At 30.0% G+C, this 10784-nt stretch overlaps 1 protein-coding gene across 1 annotated transcript in view; it reads right to left on the bottom strand.

The window, feature by feature from the left end:
• Positions 1 to 2561: 2561 nt before the first annotated feature.
• The window catches only part of LOC107448352 (neuroligin-1), a 22210-nt gene continuing 13987 nt past the window's right edge, over positions 2562 to 10784 (bottom strand). Inside the window, exons 7-8 of the mRNA XM_043049834.2 lie at positions 8226 to 8451; positions 2562 to 2800 (exon numbers count right to left, since the gene is read on the bottom strand). The gene's annotated coding sequence lies outside the window, so the exon portion shown is untranslated. The remainder of the gene's footprint in view (positions 2801 to 8225; positions 8452 to 10784) is intronic.

The raw sequence follows: 10784 nt of genomic DNA, 5'->3' as shown, positions 1-10784 counted from the left end.
TCTGGTATTCATACGGCTCATGAGATTTAATCCATAGGGGACGGGTGATTCAAAAAAGCATTCGAACAAAATCAGAATCAGGTTGTAATTAAATAAAAAACGGTAACTTAAATGTAGTCGTTGCTAATTTGACAGACTTACTTTGCTTTTACTTTAATTATTGTTAGTTTAATCATATATATAATTAATGTTAATTAAAGTTTAACTAAATAGTTTTATTTTGAACAAAGTAATGGTGAATTAAATAAATCAAAGAATTATAACTCCGCCCACAAATAAACTGATTAAGAATTTCTTTGATTACCAGTTTCATCTTTTTACCCTGATTGATACGGTTTTATGCTGGCAAGCAAAAGCTTCGATTGCTGATTTGAATTCTTATAACCGATTACAATAAAAAATTGTTTTAAAAAATATGTTTAGTTTTGGTCACAATATGCCAGGAAAGTGAAATAGTTATCCCTTTCCGGTGCAGTGTGACCAGTCAACGCCTCCTGTAACTGAAAGCCTCCACACGGTTTTTTCAGGTAGTCCGATCTGACCACTGTGAAGGAAATCCACTTACCGAACGAGTCATTTAATACAGAATATAGTCAAAATAAGAAAGTGGTAGCAAATATATGATTAAAATTTTTTTTATTTATGAATATTATTTGTTTGCATAATTCATTTGTCAACCACTGCAGATTCTATTGTCAAATATATATAAAAAATTTCTGTCAATTACTTTTATAAAAGGTTTTGGGTTCATGCGCAAAACTGTTCACTTGTGCGGTTCACTTTTTAAACAGTCTGAGCGGACTACTTATAAAGACCGTGTGGAGGCTACTTGATGTAGGAGGTGATGGACCATTCCGTTATCAATGATTCAACAAATATTACAAATCGCTAGAACTCTAAAAATAATTTCTGTTAAACGTTCAGCGACTACTATTCTTTAAATAACAAAGTTCTAAATTGTTTCACTGAAGTCAAAATGTATTGTATTAGGTTGGTCTTGCTAATGTCTTGCTGACTAAAGCTTTTGATCAAAATTTACTATTTCGGAATGGCTTAAGTAATTAATCAATGGTCTTTAGATAAAGAAGAAATATGGCAGGATTGTTTTACAAAATAGAAATTTTTGCTCTAGAACATTAAGCTAATTTTTCTTTAAAGAAAAAAAATGTGATATACTATAGGGCTGATATACAAGACTTACAGTGCGTCAAAGAAAGGACCAACCTGAATAACTTTTGATCTAATGATTGGATCTTCTTCACGTTCTAGGACTCAATCTTAGTGGTTCAAAGGGGTGACCTCAAATATGCTTATTAATTAGTGCAGACTGCCTTTGAAGTTATGAAATGAAACCCAATAACTTACTTTCTCTGAATAAAAATTCATTTTTCGTGACGGGTACAGATTTATGAACCCAAAAACATAAGGGTTAGCTGCAATCTGGGAAATATGGTCATTTTTAATCATGGAAAAAATTGCATCGACCACAATGAGCCTCTTTTCCATTTCTTTACCATTATAATTTTTTAAAACAGCATTCTAACATAAATATTGCTAACTTTTAGAATTATTTTACAATTGCTGATATGCAAGCAAAAAGCAGTTAGTAACTCACTCACCCCATTTTGGTCGATCTGAAATTTACATTGGTAAAAATGATATTATTTCTGTAAGCTTCAAGCAAGATTTTGCAAATTGCGCCCAAAGTTTTGCCATTTTTGAACATATTTGTCGCCGAAAGAACGATTATTTACATAGAGTTTGTACGGAAGTGTATACATAATTTTCCCAGGACAATGTACTTACTCGAAATACATAATTCAATTCAACCTTGTCCATCCTACAGTGTTTATTGTCTTATTTTAGAACCGTCCTTGAACAGCCGGCCCGATTTTGGGCTTACGACTACCAATATTCAACTCCGTAGCCTTGTAATTTTGAACCCAATCTAGAAGACAAGGGAACTCCTGCATCAAGTATTGAGAGAAATTTCCTTTCATGAAGGACTTTATGATGGAACTAACCCGTATTTGCGCGTTCCATGGATAGGAATACCACGAAAGCCTCCCACGATTAGCCTGACAGCAAGGAGACTCTAACCCAGGATCCGTCTACCAATGAGGATATTTCACGGCAACACTGTGTGCCGTAATCCTAAAGTGCTGAATAAAATGTGAACCGAACGAAAAAAAATATTAGATTGCTAGCGGCAAAGAATTATTCTTGACAAATACAAGTATCAGAAATTGGCATATTTTGTTACAAGAAATTGCTAATTTGTACATTTTTAGTGATGAAGAATAAATTCAAATTTCATTAAAAAGAAACATATCTTGCTTTTTTAGCAATTTTTTTTAATGTAAAATTCTGTCTTTTTTTCTTTCATTTTTTTTTTATATTCTCACAATTTCTTAGCAATTTTTTTGCTAATTAATGCGAGTGGTTTATACTGAGATAGAAATATAGCACAATATCACAATATAAATAAAAATAACAACTATGAAAAAAAATTTCGAGAAAAAATTAAAAGTTACATTCTGACGCAAATGTACAACTCGACATAGGAAAAAATATAATATTTATTTTAATACACAAAAATATATGTTTCAAATTTATGAATATTTTTTACAGTGTATGATTCACAAGAATAATGTTCAGAACAGAGCATTTACAATTTATGGCATGCACTTATCAAATAATATACATAATGTGATATCTGCATCAATCATTAAAAATCCTTCGGCTGTTTCTGGTATAGATTATAAAAGCATCTTCTTTTATAACACAAACTTGCCCTTATCTAAAATACAAAATGATTAAGAAATAAATTAATTACAAAAACCAGTTATTGTCAAATAACACTATAAATTGTGCTTAGAGTCAATCATTTTCGGTTCAGTGTTACCAATCTAGCAACACTTATTAAACAAATTATAAAAGCCTCTAGAAATACAAAACTTATTACTTTTATATGTTTTGCTACTACTATTCTTTAAAAAAGAAAGAGCCTAAGTATGTCGCTTCACTTAGTCTGAGCAATCTATAGTCGCACTCTCCAATGTCCAGCCTGAATTAAAGGAAAATTTGTTAATCTGGAAATGGTTGTAATACAAAGAAGTTCTTTTAAGTTTCTATCTTGCTCTAATAAATTATTAAGAAATATTGCAACCCTTCTATTTAATTTTTACTTTATTTATTAATTATTATTCTTTTTTCATCTGATTGAGTGGCAAAATACTAGTTGTCAAAGATATAACATAAGTAGACGGAAAAAAATCAAGTTGTTTGCAAAACAAAGCTTTGAAAGATCTTTGCGAATCCTTGTCTTTTATCCGGACCCCGGGTGCCGCCCTATTCCACCACCTCCTATAACTGAAAACCTCCCCACGGTTTTTTGTAGCTAGTCCGATCAGACCACTATGAAGGTAAACAAGTTTACAAAAGAATCATTTAATAGAAAATTTAGTAAAATAAAATAGTGGTAGCAAATATATGTCTAAAAATATGTTTAATTTATGAATATAATTGGTTTGTCTTATTTACTTATCAACTACTACAGATTCAATACTCAATTATATATGACAAATTTCTCTTAATTACAATTAAAATAGAAATTGGGTTCGTGCACACTTCTGGCTCTAAAAAGCTATGTGGAGCCTTTCTGATGTAGGAGGTTATGGGTGATGCCTATCCTCACTCACCATAGATTTCTAAAGTTTTTGTCGGAATGTAAATAAAGAAAAAAAAACAGATTTCAGACCATAAGTATTTGTGTTTAGAATATATTACCTCCTCTGTTCCATATTAGTTACTACATTCGAGTACCTCTGAACTAATTATTGAATCTAATGATTTTACACATTTTTTTAAATTTTCAGGGTGCTATGCTGTCATTCGACAACATTTACTTATCAAGCATTCCCTTCTTTAATCAGTACCAAATTAGCTTCAAAATCAAGGGTTCGCACGCTTTTAAGCCACGCTTTATTTGATAAGCACTCTTTTACCAGTAATCGTATAAAACTATCTCTATAGTAAACCTAGTATTCCCATTCACAGTAGCAGTATAATTTTACTGGTGTCGATTTACTAACTTGCATTAGTTGGCAATTATTATTACCCCTGCTTTAAATGTAGCAACTAATTTGGGACAAAATTGTCGACTTAAACGTAGCAACTTATTTGGTAGTGGGAGAAAATAGTTAAGGCGAAACTATTTTGTTTCTTTGAAATAAATCTTAATAAATGAACATTAGTGTTACCACTTTTTATTTCTTAGCATTTTAAAGTAAATATAGCGTCATTTCGGAAAAAGATTTATTTACACAGATTTAGACTACTGTAATTTATCAGCACTTTGATATACGATCAACCCCTGCTTAGCGTTCGAGGGACAAATCAATTGTTAATTTCAGAGTGCTGATGAACTCAGAAATGAGCGGTTATTACTAGGTCACCTGGGCCGTCGTATTAACAGAGATACAGACTTTATTTTACTTTGGCTTACTTGATGTCAACTCATTATTCTAAATTATTTAATCAAGTCATTTTTAACTTAAATTTCTTTTGGCAAACTGTTTTTTATTTAATTTCAATTCTAATTCAATTGTGATATTATTTTGTCAAACCATTGTGGATTTACTTGTAAATATTGCACTTAATTTTTTTTGTATGTATATTATATTTTTTACTTTTATTATTTCTTATTTATACTGTTTACTGTTATTATTTATTATGTCTTTACTTTATAATTTACTTAAATATATGACTTACCAACTTTTGGTGAATGGCGCCACTTTTCCCTTCTCATTTCCTTTTCCCACCAATATTTATTATATGTCTTTTTATGCCGGATGAATCAGTTATTCACCTATTTCTAACCTTTCAAGGGAAGCTACGCACAAATGGGTGAAATTGTCTAAAAAGCCCGCTTGTATCATGAGTTGTGGTGGATTTCACTCGTAAGTAGTATTTACTAGCGTCATGATAAATTATTAAAGTGCTCCAGGAACGTTTAGAAGGCTTTTCCTTTTCTTAAAATAAATGGAACATAAACTGCATGGCTGGAGAATTTAGTAGCTCTACCTTAGGCACTTGAAGATTACCCAAAAGTGACAAAGCTCCACATGCAATATTTACAATCCCATATTTTTTAATTTTTATTTAATACACCATTATTTTTCTGAGAGTTCACTTTTATATGCTATAATTTTACTGAATGGGGAGCAAATTAATATATTGTGATGATTTTTTAACGTTTTGATTTTCGTACTTGGTTTACTTATTCGTTTTAATTGCACCGATCGCAAAAGGTTAGTAATTGTGATGACTATGACGATTTTTCATTAATTACATAGCTAAAACAACTCACGTTTATTGATGGGGAATAACTTTTTTTATCACATTAATTTTTCAAATACATGCAAAAATTAAAAACATTCAATTTTTCAAAATTAATAATAACACACACACACTCGAAATACTAAAATAACTTACTGAAATCTATAAACCAATGATTGGAAACCAGGGGCTGGAGATTTGACGTCATAACTTAGGACAACGTTTCACAAATAAAGAGTGGTAATTAGTATTTTTCAATTTTATTTTCTTATTAGCCACTTAACTTAATAATATATTAACGAGCAGTAGTCATACCTGCCAACTTTTACGCATTTGGCGTAAAATTTTATTTTTATATTTAAAGTGGCAGTAAATATATACTATATTTTCATCTTTAAACTTAATTTTTAAATGATTTTGATCAACACTATTCTCAAAAAAATTCAGCATATATAGTAATATGCGTTACTATCATGGTTGTCAGCTGATGTTTTTTCAAATACAACGTATTTTTTTGCTTGCAATTGAAATTTTTATTCTATTTTACTACCACTGGGAAAAATCATAATGGAAGGGATTAAAAGTTGGCAGGTATGAGTAGTTATGCCATACCCAGCCAACTTTTATTAATGTCAAAAAAGATTTTCTTAGCGGATTTGTATTGCTATTTAAAATGAAGTTGTAAACTAGCATTAAAACTTAGGCAACACTTAGACATAGTTTTAAAAAGCTAGCAGGCCTAATATGAATACGTTTAAATTATTAAAATGTGGTGGTGATTAAAACCATTTCAACCTTTTGCACTCCTCTGTCGCTTCTAAGGCAGAGATGCTAACTGCTCCAGACACGATAAAATAATTTAAAAAAACGGTAAATAACTACAAAGTAAATTTTGCAAATATTTGATTATTTTTGCTTGCTTTTTAAAATGTATAGCATGACATAAATACTAGTCCTAGTGTTTTGATTTTATTGGGCACCTGGGCCGCGGACATAAATACTATAAAATGGTGAATTATATAAGCCTACGAATTATTTAGAAATAGTGGTGGATAAAAATCTACTAAATTGAATTTATTTAACCAAGTATCACAATTGATAAACTACCACTTTAAAATATATATTTGCTGTCCGGAGCAAGTTCCCATCTCTACTAAGGAGCCGTTTTCAATTAGCACTCTAAAATGAGAATTTTTTTACCTTAATAATTAGTAACCATATTTTTTTTAAGAATTTTGAAAATTATATCAAACTATTTTCTGGTTGAAATGATTAATTGCAGCAAACAGCATTATAAAGTACATTTAATTTATAAAAATAAAGTGTGAATGTGTTACGTTTTGCTACCATATTAAACACAAAATCTTGTAGATATTGCGGAAGAATTGGTGATTGTATTATTCTAATAAATACAGTAGATACTAAAGAGAACTACTANACTATATTTTCTTCTTTAAACTTAATTTTTAAATGATTTTGATCACCACTATTCTTAAAAAAATTCAGCATATATAGTAATATGCGTTACTATCATGGTTGTCAGCTGATGTTTTTTCAAATACAACGTATTTTTTTGCTTGGAATTGAAATTTTTATTCTATTTTACTACCACTGGGAAAAATCATAATGGAAGGGATTAAAAGTTGGCAGGTATGAGTAATTATGCCATACCCAGCCAACTTTTATTAATGTCAAAAAAGATTTTCTACGTGGACTTGAATTGCTATTTAAAATGAAGTTGTAAACTAGCATTAAAACTTAGGCAACACTTAGACTTAATTTTAAAAAGCTAGCAGGCCTAATATGAATACGTTTAAATTATTAAAATGCGGTGGTAATTAAAACCATTTCAACCTTTCGCACTCCTCTGTCGCTTCTAAGGCAGAGATGCTAACTGCTCCAGACACGATAAAATAATTTAAAAAAACGGTAAATAACTACAAAGTAAATTTTGCAAATATTTGATTATTTTTGCTTGTTTTTTGCTATAAAGTGGTGAATTATATAAGCCTACGAATTATTTAGAAATAGTGGTGGATAAAAATCTACTAAATTTAATTTATTTAACCAAGTATCACAAATGATAAACTATCACTTTAAAATATATATTTGCTGTCCGGAGCAAGTTCCCATCTCTACTAAGGAGCCATTTTCAATTAGCACTCTAAAATGAGAATTTTTTTACCTTAATAATTAGTAACCATATCTTTTTTGAGAATTTTGAAAATTATATCAAACTATTTTCTGGTTGAAATGATTAATTGCAGCAAACAGCATTATAAAGTACATTTAATTTATAAAAATAAAGTATGAATGTATTATGTTTTGCTACCATATTAAATACAAAATCTTGTAGATACTGCGGAAGAATTGGCGATTGTATTATTCTAATAAATACAGTAGATACTAAAGAGAACTACTAGAACTAAACTTAGACTGAAGAACTAGAACTAAAGAACTTATTTGTATTGAAAAGAAATTTTTGGTATTTATTAGTTATGGTAGTTGTTAGTATATCACATTTCAAAAGCAATAGAAGCATGAAGCAACTTGACCGTTCTTTTAATTAAAAAAAAAAAAAGTATTGTCCTAAAATTTTATATCCCCAACCCCTTCAGAAATGTCACTTTTTTCTAATAAAAAATGACTGAATTTTTCATGCTATAATTATCACATCACAATACTTTCTTAGCATCAAAAAAATTTAAGGAAATAAATAGAATAATACTTACTTCAGTTTACATTTGGTTAATCAGGTGGTTAAGAATTAAAATGCATAATTGTACTTACTTAATCTGAGGCAAATACGACCCACATTTTCTATGGCTCTTTACTTAAGATTTCAAAGGAGATAAAGAAAGATATTAGCATATTTTTCTTTTTACCTGTTTTTAAATAATTTAACTTGTATGTGTGTATTTAACCTTCAGTTTTAAATCCTTGTCTAGTACAAACATAGTAACATAATGAATTATAGACGATATTTCTTCTAACTTCTCGTCTCTAGATTTAAGTTCAGAGAGCCATCTATCATCTTGAAAATACCACCCTTGGCACATTGAATAAAAACATAATGCGTACATCAAAGAAGGAGCATATTACAGAGGTATCCTGAAAGAATATTAAAATCTCCCTTTTACATAGTATTCCAGAAACACTACTTTGCATGTAAATTATTAAAGCTTCTTTTCAAAATGTTTTGACCACTTACACACATGAATATTAAATGACAACTTAATAGCAAAATGCAGAATGTTAAATTACGAAACTTCAAATTGAAGTATGATTTACACTAAACACGTTAAGTGCCAGCCAGTGATCATGGCATATCTATTATTAAAAAGTGGTAATAACGTTAATTTCTATCATTGTGGTTGGTAGAATTGGTATCTACCAGCAATCGCTGGGATTCAAACCCGGATAACCTGATTGGAAGGCCAATGATCTATTCCCTGAGCCACCACGACTTAAGCCTAAAAATTGAAGATTTGCTGCGCATCATTAAATGCTTCGAATACCGGACTAATTAATCCTGCTTACAGTGTCCGTATTACGTATTTAAAATCAATATCTGTGTCGCAAACCTATTGCGGGCTTTTGCGCATTCATTTGAATGAGAGTTGTGACTAAAAATTGCCAAAGCAAAATTGAAATTGAGAGGAAGGGGCGTTTGGAATGTCCCTATGTCCTGGGACCTGCTTCCCTCTTGGCTTTTCGAAGCTTTCACAGATTTCTCCCCAGTAACTGTCTTGGTGTTGACTATCAAGGATAACCTTTGGGGAGTATCTTTGTTTGCCATAGTCTTGGTGCAGTGTCTTTAGCTGCCAACTTGTACTGATGTTGAGAAAAAATTTCTCAGTTTTTGGAATATTAAATCTGAATTGAATCTTTAAAATTAAAAAAAAACAAAAACATTTAAACTACCACGACGAATCAAAATTTAAAAAAAAATATGTTGATAATGTTCGCATTTTGGATATTTACGCTTATACATATCCATACCTGCCAATTTTTACGCATTTGGCGTAAAATTTTATTTCTATATTTAAAGTGGTAGTAAAATGTATGCTTTCCATATATTCCTTTCATTTATAAACTTAATTTATAATATTTTTAATTCACCACTATTTTTAAAAAAATTAAGCATATACATTAGTGTGTAAAACTGTTCTAGTAAACTGCATAAGCTTGGTCATAATACAGCAAATGTTTCTTCCTAAAATTGTAATTTACATTTCATTTTACTACCACTGGGGAATATCATCCTTGAAAGGATTAAAAGTTGGCAGGTATGCATATCTAAATAGTTTTGTTCTTACAAAATTCAACATAATTACTATTGTTTTAAGTTTTGCAAAATCTTTTTCAACGACCGTACAAAATGGCAGGTATAAATGTCAATTCAATTTTCTCATTACAACCACTAGTTGAAACTTTCTGTGAAGAGTGTATAAGTTGGAAAAACAAAGCAGCAAAGTAGTGGATCAACAAACCAGGGGATATTTCTCTGGTTCAGCAACCACTTAAATGCTATAAATTCTCACTTCATCCATAACATAACTCTATAAACGCTTGAGTTATAGAATAATCGTAGGGATCAGGAATGTTTCATGTTAAACTTTTTAAAAACCTTGTTATCCTGTTTAATTTTTTGAAATGCATTTTATGACGAAAATTTAAATACCACTATAATAATTTTAAAGAGCCTATGGGCGTCCTGTACTTTTCTTTGAGATATGATCTTAACACTTACAAAATTAAAATAAAACAAAAAGTTCTGATGAAATTTAAAAAAACTTGAGTAGTTTTATGCCCGGAATACATTAACAAAGCTGTGAACTTTCTACGATTTTTTGTAAAAATTTACTCAACTGGTAGTTATCTTTAGATTTTTAATGTATTATTTTTTATTAATTTAAACTTATTTTTTGCACTTCTAGATATAAATGATTTGAAAGCTTATATGCGACGAGGCTTTGTTCAGGCTATTTCTTGGTGAGGCTCTTGAAAAGTTGCCAAAATTACCAATAATTTTGAAAGGCTACCACTCTATCAAATATTTTGCGAAAAGCGTAGCAGTTGGCAGGCCTGCATATGTAGTACTAAGGAAATGAATATATATATTGAATATATATATATATATACATACCTGCCAATTTTTAAGCATATAGCGTTAAATTTTGCTTTTACATTTAAAGTGGTAGTGAAATGTATGCTTGCTATTTATTCTTTGCGTTTATAACTTTAATTCAAAATGATATTGACCACCACTATATTTAAATAAATTCTACATATTTATGAATCTATGATAATTTCACTTTGGTAGGTTTAAGCCATACCTGCCAACTTTTAATCCCTTCCATTATCATTTTTCCCAGTGGTATTAAAATGGAATTAAAACTTCAATTTTAAGCAAACAAATACGTTGTATTTGAGAAAACTTA

The sequence above is a fragment of the Parasteatoda tepidariorum genome, chromosome X2 (genome assembly GCF_043381705.1).
Source record: "Parasteatoda tepidariorum isolate YZ-2023 chromosome X2, CAS_Ptep_4.0, whole genome shotgun sequence".
NCBI classification, from domain to species: Eukaryota; Metazoa; Arthropoda; class Arachnida; order Araneae; family Theridiidae; genus Parasteatoda; species Parasteatoda tepidariorum.
The sequence above is the reverse complement of the archived record's forward strand: the minus strand, read 5'-3'. Positions and strand labels throughout refer to the sequence as shown.